Source organism: Natator depressus, chromosome 1, assembly GCF_965152275.1.
Source record: "Natator depressus isolate rNatDep1 chromosome 1, rNatDep2.hap1, whole genome shotgun sequence".
NCBI lineage: Eukaryota > Metazoa > Chordata > Testudines > Cheloniidae > Natator > Natator depressus.
The window spans coordinates 26,312,815-26,326,870 of NC_134234.1; the positions used below are offsets into that span (position 1 = coordinate 26,312,815).

Genomic DNA, 14,056 nt, shown 5'->3' on the forward strand with positions numbered 1-14,056 from the left:
TTTGAATGTGGTATTAAAGCATTAGATTAAAAATGTATGGTTTGGCTAATTCAAACGGTTTAATCAAATATCAAAATTCTAAACTGAACATTATGGAAAACAGAGGGTGGGCCTAATATGAAATAAAGGCATCGAAAACCCCTTAAACCTATTTGAGCTACAGTCTATATACTGCGGTTGGGCACAAACAATGTATTTATAGCCCTGTGACCAAACAATGCAAACTTGGGTGTCTGAAGCAATATTCAGGGCTGCCATTAAAAGCGGTCTCTTTATTTATAAGTGCTGATCTCCCCAACTGAAGATAATGGCAGCTGTAGGTGCTCGGGCTACACTGATTTAGGTAAATGATTATGGATTTAGAAACACCATTTTAGGTGTTCAGGTTGGAAAATTTTGGTCTACGATCTTACTGAGTTGAAACTGAGTTGCATAGTGTATCACACACACAGAGTTCTGTTAGAGCTCCCTCTGACCAGACACTCGCCATGCTGTTGTGTTAGGCCCTCACCTCACTGGGCCCCATGTGCTTTAACTCTCTTGACTCTGAACAGAGTCCAGACACTGCCCTTGGCTGTGGTCTCTCTGCACACTCTTGTGGTGCAGATCCTCTGTCTAGCATTCTCTCCTGATAGCTGAGACCCCACGGTCTAACTGCATAGTCCCTGAGACTTGTGATAGACCCTCAGACTGTCCCTTAGGTTATACCCACTTTCTCTCAGAACTCCAGCTGTGTAGGTGCTCTCAGTATATAGTTCACCTCTTAAGGGGCAGGGGACAGTAAAAGCTAACAGACACGCAGACCGACTTTGCACAGGATTGTAAACACAATTTCTCCATACTTGGATAGCACAAGAAGTACACAGATCTAGACAAAATAACCACACCTGTGTGCATTTCCCGATCTCAATTTCCTTACCACTCTAGAGAGGAATCTCTCTGACCTCTGCTGTGAGGGTCTTTCCACACTCCTTCCCAAGCTTCCTCTACTTGTGGTCTCTTCTCAAAATGACTGTTGAGAGACCCTCTCTTTTATAACGTCTCATCTCCTTTGTCAAGTGACCCTGCTGTTCAACCTGATCAGAGTCCCTCACCAGGTGAACTGATCCCCACCTGGGCAGACTGCTTCTTCTGGGTGGCAGCTAACTCAGGGTGCTTCTGTTTGAACAGAAGACAATCAAGGCTCAACAACCCTCTACTATTATCTATGTGCCACTGTTCCTTGAAATTTCAGACTAATGTGGAGTTAAAAGAACAACAGAGAAGGCAGCAAGCCCCACATTCAGAATGGAGTTTGCAGCCTGACACAGATAACTATACAAAGCCTCTGATATCAAACAGAATTCATACTTTATGCATAGACAGAGTCCCCAAATCGTTAGGATAAGCAAAACAAATCCCGCTAAAGGCAATGGAAGTTACCTGGTGAAATTCTGAAAAATTAGAGGTTCATTGAAGACTTTCTTTAAGTAGATTATCCAGATTTTTAACCTGTGTCCCAACTAGTTCGAAAGATTTGATGTCCTACGATGGATTATGGCCCCAGATCAGCAAAATACAGTGCATACTTAATTAACCATGTGCTTGACTTCAATGGGACTTAACTGTCTACTACAACTTAAGTGTGTGTTTACATGCTTTCCTGAATTGAAGCTTAAATTAATTAATCTTTAGGATAGACCCTTTTAAAAAAATAAATATAGGAATAAATATATTTTTCTTTCACATTTGAAAACATATTTTAAAGTGGTAATCAGACAAGCCCCTTGTCAGTATTTCATTCGACTGTTTTGAAAGATTACCTAGCAGCAAAGCATTTAAAAAAATAATTTTCTTTCAGTTGTCCTTGTGATTACATTGACTATTGATACTTTAAAAAAATTCTTCAATTAATTGAAGAAATCAGGTGCTTTTTGCCACCCAAAAAGGTGACTACAGTTGCCATTGAGTATATGTGGACAACAGGTTTTGATGCTTTGGGCGTTATTTTGCACCCTTGTAATCTGAGTGCAAAATTTGATCTATTTGCCAAATTGGTGAAATCCATAAAGCTTTGCTGTTGGGCTGGTGAAAGCTTAAATGCTGTTGAATGATGAATTGGCTTTCTAGATGTAATGAAGAGCTGAAATCACAGACTGAATGAATTTATAAGGAGATTGCTGCTTATTTACTTTTCATGCACTTAATTTGTCACTTTTTAAACTGACCTGCTCTACTGACTTATCCGTTGTCTTTCTTGTGAAACTTGTGAAGGAAAGCAGAAGTGAGAAGTACAAAAAAATCAGTATTTTTTGGCTACTGCCTTAATGAGAGGAAGACTGCAATACCCATTATAATAATTGTTAAATACAAAGGAACCAAATTCAGTCCTTGTGTAAGTGGGTGTAATTCCAACTCTACTCTCTCTTGTCTATGTCACTCCATGTGCTATCAAAGCTGCATCTGAGTTCACACAGAAAAAATCAGGGATGAAATTCTGGCCCTGCTGAAATCAGTGGAAATTTACTGGGACCAGGATTTCATCCCAGAACTCTTCTCTCTGGCCTGTGTGATGGACATCTCTCTGGGTACCGTTGATGAATTATAGAATTCAGCACCTCAGAATCTAGTGAGTCAAATTTATAGCAGCAAACTGTGGCTGTGCCTCCGACTACTAAATAGGTAAAGTTCACATAACTAAACTCCACTCATGCCTTCCTCCCTACATCCATGTCCGAACCACTTCCCCCACCAAACTTCAGCTTTTTTCCAACTTCACTCTGTGCTAGTCCAGCAAGTGGGTTTATTTTCCTCTACTGGTAGATGGAGTCAATAAAAACCTCAAGATTAATGTACTCTCTCCTGTAGTGTAAGGGTGTTGGCAGAAAACATCCAGTTATTTTATCTCCTAATGTTGTTGACTACATATGGAAGAATTGCATGTTATGGATGCAATTCTATACCTATACCTCCATATCTGGGTATAGATAGAGGGAGCATACTGATTAAGTTTGCAGGTGATACAAAGCGGGGGCGGGAGGGTTTGCCAATACTTTGGAGGATAGAGCTAAAATTCAGAGGGGAGACCTGGACTATAAACAACAAAATGAAATTCATCAAAGACAAATATAAGGTGCTACATGTAGGGAAGAAAAACCAAATACACAAATATAGAACGGTGGAAAACTGGCTTGGGAGCAGCACTGCTGAGAAGGATCTGTTGTAGCAGATCAAAACCTCAACATGAGTCAGCAATGCGATGCTGTTGCAAAAAAAGCAAATGCAAATTTAGGTTGCTTTAACAGAGGCACAGCATGCTAGTCTAGGGAGATGATAGTGCCACTCTACTCAGCACTGGTTAGGCCTCAGCTGGAGTACTGTGTCCATTTTGGTCACTAGTGTATAGAAAGGATATAGAGAAACTGGAAAGGATCCAGAGATGAACGACAAAGATAATTAAAGAGATGGAATGCAAGCCATATGAGCAAAGGCTGAAGGAACTGGGTACGTTTAGTTTGGAAAAGAAGAGATTAAGGGGGGATATGATAGCATTCTTTAGATACTTGAAAGGCTGCCATAAAAAGATGGAGAAAAGTTGTTTTCTTTTGTCACAGCGGGCAGGACAAGAAGCAATGGATTTGAACTACAGCATAGCAGATTTAGATTAAATCTCAGGAAAAACTTCCTAACTGTAAGAACATTAGGACAATGGATCAGACTGCCTCGGGAGGTGTGGAAGCTTCTTCACTGGAGGTTTTCAAATGGAGGCTGGATAGCCATCTGTCTTGGATGGTTTAGACCCAACAAATCCTGTATCTTGGCAGGGGGTTAGACTAGATGACCCTTGCTGTCCCTTTAACCCTATGATTCTATGGACAGTTTGTTCATCCGTACATGCTAACTAGAGAGCTAGTTTACTCCCTTCTATGTGTACAATTCCAAATCATCTTCATTGCTTCGCCTATTCTTTATGCTTCCTTGTCTGGCTGTTTCTAATCAACTTGTTTATAGGCTGGTAGTTTGCCACTAAAAAGCCCTCAGTAGTGGACATCTGATGTGATCCTGGCTTTGATGGAGTCGGATGTTCTTCTTCTTTTTCCTCAACCAGCACTGCCTTTTTAAGTGGCTTGGTGTGTCCCTCTCTCTCTAGTTTTCTTAGGCATGCCTAGAATTTACACTCTCTGTAAACTAGCTTCTGTGTTATGGAGGTGTGTGTGTGTGTGTGTGTGTGTGTGTGTGTAATTCTTGTTACACTCATGTCCTTACCTTGGAATGCTGTTGGCTGTATTTTAGCAGACAGTTTCTGAGGCATCTCCATGCGTACTGTTTAGCACTGTTGTGAGGCTCCAGATTGCAGGAAAACAATGTTAGTTAAGAAAGAGCTCTCCCTGCCTTTCTTGTCCCTCTCTTTTGAAAGGGTAGCCTCTCTGAGACACAGACACTGCTGGCTGTATTGTACCCAGTTCGTGGGCTTCAGCCAAGTTTCATCATGTTTCCCGGACATGGTCTCTTGTTCCTCATCTGTTACTTTCATCCATTTACCTTCTGGTTACGTCTAGTCTATAATGACTACTTTCTCCTTCAGAGGATAACTGTACAGGATGCTTCCTGAATCATTTACAATACCAAAATCTACTAACACAAATAACATGAACACAGATCTATTATCTATTTGTGTGAGATCACAGTGCACTTAGGTTTTTACATTGGTTGAGCTTTTGAAGGATATGAGTAGCCTTTTGAAAATACCCTGCATCAGAAACCCTCCATTGTCCTTTATTTAGACAGTAAATATGGGAGTATTTCTAATTCACACTCTCAGATGTTCAGTCTTTTCATGTTTCTGTGGTGCAGTGAAACACCATTTTTAACTCAAGCTCTGCCTTTCATTCTGGCCTGTGCTCACAACAATGTGCCCTTGGTAGCAGTCTTGCACTAGGAAGGCTCCTATATTTACCTCAGCCTGGTCCAGGGCATTAGCTGTCGTAGAAATAGAATGAAACGATTTCTTAATGAACAGAGAGACTGGAGACAATTAGTGCCTTGTGGTACTGTGATCTCAGTATGCTTTATATGCATCAATTAATGTAGCCTCCTAACATCCCCATGAGGTGGAAAGTATGATCATCTTTGTTGTTACAGATGAGGAAACTGAAGCACAGAGCTTATGAGCCCTGATTAGGGAAGCACTGAAGCATGCGCTAAGGTCCCACTGAAGTCACAGCTGTACACAAACGCGGGTAAAACCCTAATGTTATTAAAAATCCTATGGGATCTTTAATATCCATACAAATCAGGGATAAAATTTTCTAAGGCTGCTAATTCACTTAGGAACCTAAATCCTGTTTTCAAAGGTCACTTAGTTGCCTAAGTCACTCCCTCTACCCCCCCAGTAAACTATTTGGCTCTAAATTTTTCTGCTTCAGAAGAATGAAAGACTGAATTGACCCTGTCAGGGTTTTAACTGTGGTCTCTAGGTTTGTTTGTTTTTTTTCCTCAATCCTGAAATTTTAGACCAACAAAGACAAGCCTTTAGCTTTCAGAAATATTTCTCTTTCCTAAATGATGAAAAATGAAGGATGCCATTAAATGGAGATGGGATACATGTAGTAATTCACTGTCACTAGCGCAGCAATTTGATGCACAGTTCTGAAGCCTTTAATTTTACCAAAAGAGTAATGGAAATACTCTGCCAAACTGTTGCTAGAATCCAAAAAAGAAGCCAGTCACTTCTGGAAAATCTTAATCATGGCTTAAATTTATTTGCAATGGAAACATGAAACACCAGGAAAATAGAGTTGGCAACAAAATAAGCCTGCCCATGTTGTCTCTATCTGGCAAAGGGAATACATTTATTGCATCTCACTGCTGTCTTCTAAAATAGTTTTGTAGGTAATGTGTGTGCAAGTTGAAGGATACTGTCATTTATCATCACAGTTTGAGGAGTTATAGAGTTTGATAAATATTTATGTGATGCCAGCATAGTGGTTTATTGAAAAGAAAATGAAATGAAAATGGGCTATGGTCTGCATTTTTTAAATGAAAATATGTTGTATCTGCTGACTAAATCTATGAAGAGTTGAATCTGGGAATGGGTGACAGGGGATGGGTCACCTGATGATTTCCTGTTCTGTTCATTCCCTCTGGGGCACCTGGCATTGGCCACTGTCAGAAGACAGAATACTGGGCTAGATGGACCTTTGGTCTGACCCAGTATGGGCATTCTTATGCAAGAGTTGCATGTAGAATTCAGTTAAATTTATATTAAATTCCTGGTTCAGGTATTTGCATTATTAGGTATAATGGGATGCTTCTAGTTTTCCTGTCAAAGTAAGGAATTTACCTGCCTAATTGACTTAGATTCCCGTTTTCAAAAGTGACATTAATTATATAGGAGTCAAAGTCTCATTGAAAGTCGGTGGGAGCTGGGTCATGGGAGACGTAGTCCAGCCAGGGAACCTGGACCACAGAGGAGAGAGGGGACATAAGGCATCTGAACTACAGCTGCCACATTTCCAAATTGAATTTTTGGATTTGAGCCAAAAGTCTTCAGCTTAAAATATTTGTTGTTTAGTTTTTCCCTGAAAAATCAAAATTGTCCACAAGATAACAGAAACCCCAGTTTCTGACTAGCTCTACCACTGAGGAATCAGGGGTTCTGCTGACACAAAAAAGGTGGCAGTGCCATCATGGTTTAATTTTTTCCTGCAATACATTTCGTTCTCCAATAACTACCTCGGGTACTGGACTAGATGATCTCTCGAGGTCCCTTCCAGTCCTACTATTCTATGATTCAACCTTTCTATTAGTTTTTAACTTAGCCTAAAGTAATACTAAAATCAAGTGTTTACTTTTATAAAGTTAATTTGTAGAGGCTAATGTTTCTGACATCTTTCTAGGAACAATTTAGGTTTTCCGCCTCTTAATTGTGAGAACATCAAAACTTGACCTGGTCTTCATTAGTGATATGGTAATGGATATCAGCCATTTTGTACTAATTTGTTATTGTGTATGCCTCAACAATTGTTCATTTGTATCTGTATGTCCACATTTATGCTTCATTTCTCTCTGTAATGTTAGGATGCTTGTTACGGCAAAATTCTATTCTTTGGGCTGTGCATCAGATATTAGCTATGCTATTCTGCTCTTGTTGCCTATATTGGAAGTCCTTTGGAACAGAATATCAGAGGTGAAATCCACTGTGTGGTTCAGGGAGCAGAATTCTGGCCTGAATCTGAGACTGTGGAAGCTCATCCCTTCCACCAGCAGAAGTTGGTCCAGAAAAAGATAATACCTCACCTATCACGTCTCTCATATATCCTGGGACCAGCATGACTGCAACAACACTGCAAACATACTTTGTCTATGTCAGGTTTCAGAGTAACAGCCGTGTTAGTCTGTATTCGCAAAAAGAAAAGGAGTACTTGGGGCACCTTAGAGACTAACCAATTTATTTGAGCATGAGCTTTCGTGAGTGAGCTGTAGCTCACGAAAGCTCATGCTCAAATAAATTGGTTAGTCTCTAAGGTGCCACAAGTACTCCTTTTCTTTTTGTCTATGTCAGTTGTGAGTACAGCATTCCTGTAAAACACAGACATTTCTGTGCTTCTGGGTGTGCTTTGTTGTTCAGCTGTAAGTTATCTCTGGCAGCACTTTAGAATATGGTCTTTCCCCATTGATGGTATCCAACCAATTTCTGTAAAGTAAATGTTAAGATAATCCTTTTGCTGTTCAAATTAATTGCAACAAAAACCCTTTGATGTGATCTCTGTGTGTATTTTTATTAAAAAAAATATATATAAATTTTGCTGTAACATCTGGCTGCAAATTACTAAAGGCAATGAAGTCTGTCTGGATTTGACAGGGGAAATTTTATTTTAATCATTTAAACTTTAAAACATACATCAGCTTTTAAAATATTTATGTTAAAGGTGCCCTAATATAATTATGGCATATTTTGAAAGTTCACTTATGTGGAGTTGGTTATACAGAATTATTCCAGTCAAGCTGTTCAACGTTCACAGCTTAATACCACATAAAATGGTTTATAATGCGCAACTTTTACAGCTGTGTGTAATTTTACACATTTTTTCTTCTTTGGAATATGCCACTAGAGAGCCATCAAACACCACTGCCATTTGCAAACACCTTTGTTATCCAGGATGCTCCTGATAATAAAACATAAATTCTAGATCATTTGAAATAATTTTATATGGTGAAAATACACAACCTATACTTTTCCTCAGCTGTCACCACTTATTGTATCTTACTAGCATTAATGTGTTGCCACAAAAAAAAAAAAAAAAGAAGAAGAAACCGAATATATTGGAGGTGGGAAGGAAGGTTTTCCTTGGATTTTGTTTTTGTTGGGAGTTCACACTAATGGGCATTTCCAGTGCTTTAAAATTAAATTGTCAAAAGAGTGTGGCCATGTGGTTTTGCCCCTGGCGTGTATAAGGCACACCCTGTCCTAGTTACAGTGTTAGCTGCACCTCTGATCCCTTTGTAACCTCTCCGAGGCACCCCCTGCAGTGTCAGGCCTCCTGCTTTTACCTGTCTCATGGGTAATTTTCTCACTCTTAGACTAGGTCCTGGGCTACAGTACCCTGAATATCAACCATTCTTATCCCACAGGTTCTGGCATCTCCAGTTCTTCCCTTGAGGTTTCTGTAGCCCTTGTCTTTTCTTCCTGCTTGGATTTCCATACGTCCTCCTTCTAAATTAAACCAATACATGTCCACAGCAAACCTCTCAATAACCAGGTCAACATACGGCATTCATACATTACTACAAAGCAGCCCCATGTTTGTCACACACTCTGTTCATGTGGAAGTTACTTTGTTTTCAAGGCTATGATAGTCATTTAGGGGCAGAGTCTGATAAAATTAATCCGGTTTAATTCCTCATTTCTCCATGAGTGGTTCCACTGAAGTCAATGAGACCACTCATGGAGTAAGGTATTACTGGACATGAGTCACTACCAGGATCTAGCCCTCAGTGCATTATGACCTTTATTAGAGACACCCCACCCATATTTTTGCACTGGTTGTTGCTAGCATTCATTAACCAATATCACACTTACTTTCGATGATCCTACATTTTTCACATGCTTTTGCCCAGCTTTTAGTTATGCTTTCTTCAAATGAAGATAATTAGTCAATATGTAAACATCCCATCTATCTAGCTTTGTTTCCTGTCTTCTTCTTATACCCAGTTGATCTGTAATTTAAATAGCATTAGATATTAAAGTTTGACATGTAATTAAAATAATGGAGATGTTAAGACACACATTACACAAAAATAATACTGTTCTGCTTTTGCATCCTGTGCTGGGCAGGGATAAGTGGGCTAACCTCTCTGTCCAGAAATTAAAAACTGATCAAGACTTTCAAACCTCAGTTTCAATTATTTTGAGCACATCAATCGTCCTGCAGTTACACAACTCTATATTTCATTGGAAGACCAACGCAAATGTGGAAGGCCTGACCCTGCAAATGCTACTGTGTGTAGTGTTCACTTTTGGCTGTAGAGCTATTGAATTCAGCTTGATTCCAGTAGGACTACATTTGGTAAGCCAGGAGAAGTTCCGTCTGTTAGCAAATACTTTTCTGCTAATTAAATGACTTTTTCAATTTTGATGTTGAGCCAGATATCTTAGTTCACAGATTAAAATCTATAGCTCTTTGAATTGATAGAAAATTAGCAAGGGTTAATTAAAAAAAAAGAGGCCTGGGTAGCTTTGCAGCTGTATATCTAGACGGAAAAAAAATTTTGAATCTGGCTTTTCTAGGAAAAATGTCTGTATGTTGCAATTTGGAATAAGTCTCTTTCTGAAATGATTACGGATGATATAATTTTTAGCATTTACATATAAATTGCAACCAAATCCTGTTGCTTCATTCTTTTCATTCATAAGTGACTACTTATACATCTACTGTCCTTCCATCCCCCTAAGTTTTCTCTAATTGTTCAACTTCTATCTGTGTTTCTTCTATGGTGCAATTTGGTTGCTGAATAGCTTACTTCCTGTACTCTTTTTCAGGGCTTAGTGGCACTGCAAGAAATTGCACTTCTCCCCTCTCAAACCCTGAGGCTAGATGCTCACAAAGTGTGATGCTTTCCCCTTCCTGTTTCCTGCAGTTGAGTACTTTAATCTTTCTCTAATGCTGCCTATAATTCAGAGTGCTCTCTGTTCAAATCAGTGGGTTCTGTGTTGTGATCTCTTTCAGGAACCCAGTGTCCCTGAATGGCATCCATTCTTTGAGGGCGCTGAATCTTTCCATCTAGTCATATTCATTTCTGCGTACTGGTGAGATCCAAGTCTGCATTATCTGAGCATCTTCTGACCACCGGAGAAATTTCTGGCAGTGTTCAAGTTCTAGCAGCTAGAGCGCAGAAGACTGGGACCCCTTCCTGGAACCTCAGCTCTTTTAATTTGGGGGCTGGACCACTGAGCCAAACACTTGGGAGACCTGGGTCCTAGTCCCTGCTCTGGCACAGACAACCTGTGTGACTTTAGGCTAACCAGTTTCTCTCTGTGCCTCCGTTCCCCACCTGTAAAATAGGGATAATAGCAGTGCCCTGGCTCACAGGGGTGTTGTGAAGATGATAAACACATTAAAGATTGTAAGAGAGATAAAGGAGGAAGAAATTTCCCTAGAGCTCGCTGAAGTTTCTTTCTGTCCAAGACATCAAACCAACAGCAGGAGAAAGTTAGTTTAGAGAAGCCGGGGGAGAGGGTGGGGGGAAGAATCCCATAAAATAGCTGAGCCAGCCTGAATGAATTTCTCGGTCTGAGATTGATAGTGACAACAGGAAGGTGACAAGAGTCTCCCCTGCACTATAATAATATAACAGTTTGGCAATTTGCCTGCTATCACGGCCTGTGGCCAATACAAAGTAAGGCCAATAAAATAATGTGACGCACTATCCTTTGTGTCTGTCTCTGCTAATGCATAGTTATTATAGCATGAATTTAAAGCCCTGTTGGACCACTAGAAAATCCAAGCAGGACACAGAAGCTCAGATGATCCCCAGCCGGAGGGGCTTTCAACACTCACTTGGCTGTTAATTATGAAAGCTCTATCCCTCTCTCTCTCTCTCTCCATCATACAACAGGCTCCTGGGAGTACTGGAGAAAAACCTTCCACAAACAATCCCCACTACCCACACACATATAGACCTGCTTGGTTCCTGTCCCATGGGGAATGCACTGAGGGATGGATGGTGAATTACCTGTCCATGAGGAAATACTTCCCCAAGCTATTTTCCCCATTGATCAGTTAAAGATAAAACTAGCAACAGGCTGTCAAGGAAGCAGACACTAATACACAGCACCAGATCTCGTTAGTAGACCAGGTGTGTGTGTATGGGGGGACCAAAGTCAAAGCCCAGGGCTTCAGGCCCAGGCCTTACCTTAGACCTTAGTCCCTCCCGTGCTTTCCTGCATATTGGGCTACCCACGTTTGCCATCCTTCCCTGTGAACTGCCCGTCTCTCCAAATCTTCCCATTTCATGTTGAAAGGTGCTTGAAGTCATTCAGAACTGTTCGTTTCCATGTTATTCACGGTCTTCCTCTCTTTCTTCTTGCATTTTCTGGCTTCCATTCAAGGGTGGTATTTGGTAAGCGTCTTTTTCCATTCTCAGCACATGTCCCAGCCACTGAGGACTTCTTTTGTAGATTATTTGTGAGTGTATTCCCAATATTCTTCTCAGACATTTGTGATGAAATGCATCCAGCCCCAGGCAGGGGGCCTGTAACCTGAGTCCCGACACCCAGGGCTGAAGCCCTCGGGCTTCAGCTTCGGCCCCAGGTGGTGGGGCTCGGGCTTCAGTTTCAGCCCTGGGCCACAGCAAGTCTAAGCTAGCTCTGGTGACCCCATTAAAATGGTGTCGCAACCCACTGTGGGGTCCTGACCCACAGTTTGAGAACCACTGCTATACTGGATAAAAGAAGGGGCTGGAAGTTATGACAGATTGCAAGGACCTCTGTTTTTACCAGGCTTTTGGGGGAAAGGGCAACAGAGATGGACTAGGGCCAGGTCTGTGGCTGAATGGGTTATTGGTCTGTTTTACTTCTGATTATGGCTGGATTTTACTAAGGGCTTAGGCTCAGAGGACTGCTTATTTTGTATGTGATATATATATGCGATGGCAGGGCCCCTAGTGCTTTGGTTAGGCGTTATTGTATTTATTTATTGTGATATCTAAAATAAAAATAAAAAATGTAGGGTCACTGACAGTAAATTATATAGGGGAAAAGCATCCCCCAGACAGTGAGCCTAACCTCTTCATGCGTCACTTTCCCCATCTGTACAATGAGTCTAATGATTACCATTTCACAGGAGTGTGGTGAGGCTTGCTTGATGAATGGTTGCAAAGCTCTGAGGGTGCATATGATGGAAGTCAGTATTAAAATGCACAGTGTTGTATAAAACCGTCGCGTTCTGCTTGAAGTGAGAGGATGTTAAAGGAGAGGAATTTCCTTCAGGACCCACTTTTTTCGCATCCTAATCTCCAAGGAAAGCTTCTGAATCACAGCAACTATTTAAACTAGTACGTTTATTCCAAATAGTCACCATCTTTTTTTTTTTTAACCGTTACCTGAATTGGAGCTACTTGACGGGTCTGTATTCACAGTGACAGATCATTCCTTTTAGCCTTCTGGGAAGGTATGATATTCCAAAAATCTGACTTAGTGTGCTGTTCAGAGAAAACAAAGCAACAAATTAATTTTCATGTAAAGTCTTTACTTGGCAGGCAAGATTGTGCTGTCGTTGGGAAGACTCAGATGTTTTTGAAAATCCCACCCTAAATCAGGGAGTTGTGCTCCTAAGTCACCTAGACACTTTGGGAAAAGCAGCCTCAGTCTTTATTGGGCCACATTTTGCGTTTTGATACATTTTGACAGTGCTCCATGAGGATTCAAAGATTCCAAGGCGCGAAGGGAACCAATGTGATCATTTCGTCTGGCCACCTATATACAACAGGCCGTGGAAATTCCCCTAAATCATTTTAGAGCAAGTCTTACTCTGAAACCCATCCAATCTTGATTTCAAAATTGCCAGTGTTGGAGAATCCATCATGACCCTTTTGTAAATTGTTCCAATGGGTAATTACCCTCGCTGTTAAAAATGTATGCCTTATTTCCTGGGTGCAGGTCCACTAAAGTCAATGGAATGGCAAAACTGCTTATTATAGGTCTCTGTGGTTGCCTTATTTTACAAACCGAACTGGAACTTGCATATAGATATGTAGGCCCTGATCCTCTGGAGTTTGCCATGGGTAAACCTGCACAGACGTCATTGCATGCGTGGGCCTTTAGCTTGTAAACTACCCCAGGGTACTGTCTGTAACTATTTCTGTTTCTTGTTCAGATTTCCAGTGTAATTATGATGTATTGTTATTTGTGTTGTATTAGCACCCAGGAGCCTCAGTCATGGACCAGGGACCCTAGTGTGCTAGGTACTGTACAAACACAGAATAAGAAGACTGTCCCTCTGTTTAACTTTGCTAAGGCACTTGAGATCAATATTTATCTCTTGACTTACCCCATTAAATAGTTTCAGCAGCCATCAGTTTACATTAAGTGCTGTTTTCTTAGAGTAATTGTCTTGTCAATAAAAAGTCATGCTATTATGATCTTGTTTTAAATGCAATAAAAGGAACTTTTCTGGTGATCGGAATGAATCTGAGCAACTGATTTCCCTATTTGGGCTTTAAGCCAGGTTATTAGGGCAGCAATTAGAGACAGAAAGAAGTAGATTATATTGTCTATAGATAGAGACCTGCAAATACATGGATATCTGCGGACTATTTTAGCAGATAGTGGATTGGATGCGGATACAACTGCACTGGGCTCTTACTCACTGGTGGTGCCTGGCCCACGGCGTCCGGCTCAGGCAGTCCGTGGGGTGTAGTGTGCTTGGGGCCAGTGGCAGGGGCTGGGCGGCAGGCCGGACTTGGGGCTGTCCAGCACCCACTTGCTGCGCCACTTCCTGTCAAGCAGCTCAGGCCCCACGGGCAGCAACAGGATCCCAACCATGGCCTGGCCCACCCCGGCGTCCCACCCCTCCAC

At 41.1% G+C, this 14,056-nt stretch overlaps 1 protein-coding gene across 6 annotated transcripts in view; it reads left to right on the forward strand.

Moving 5' to 3' along the window:
- Nucleotides 1-14,056, forward strand: part of FAT3 (FAT atypical cadherin 3) — a 558,201-nt gene that overhangs the window by 121,144 nt on the left and 423,001 nt on the right. The window lies entirely within an intron of this gene.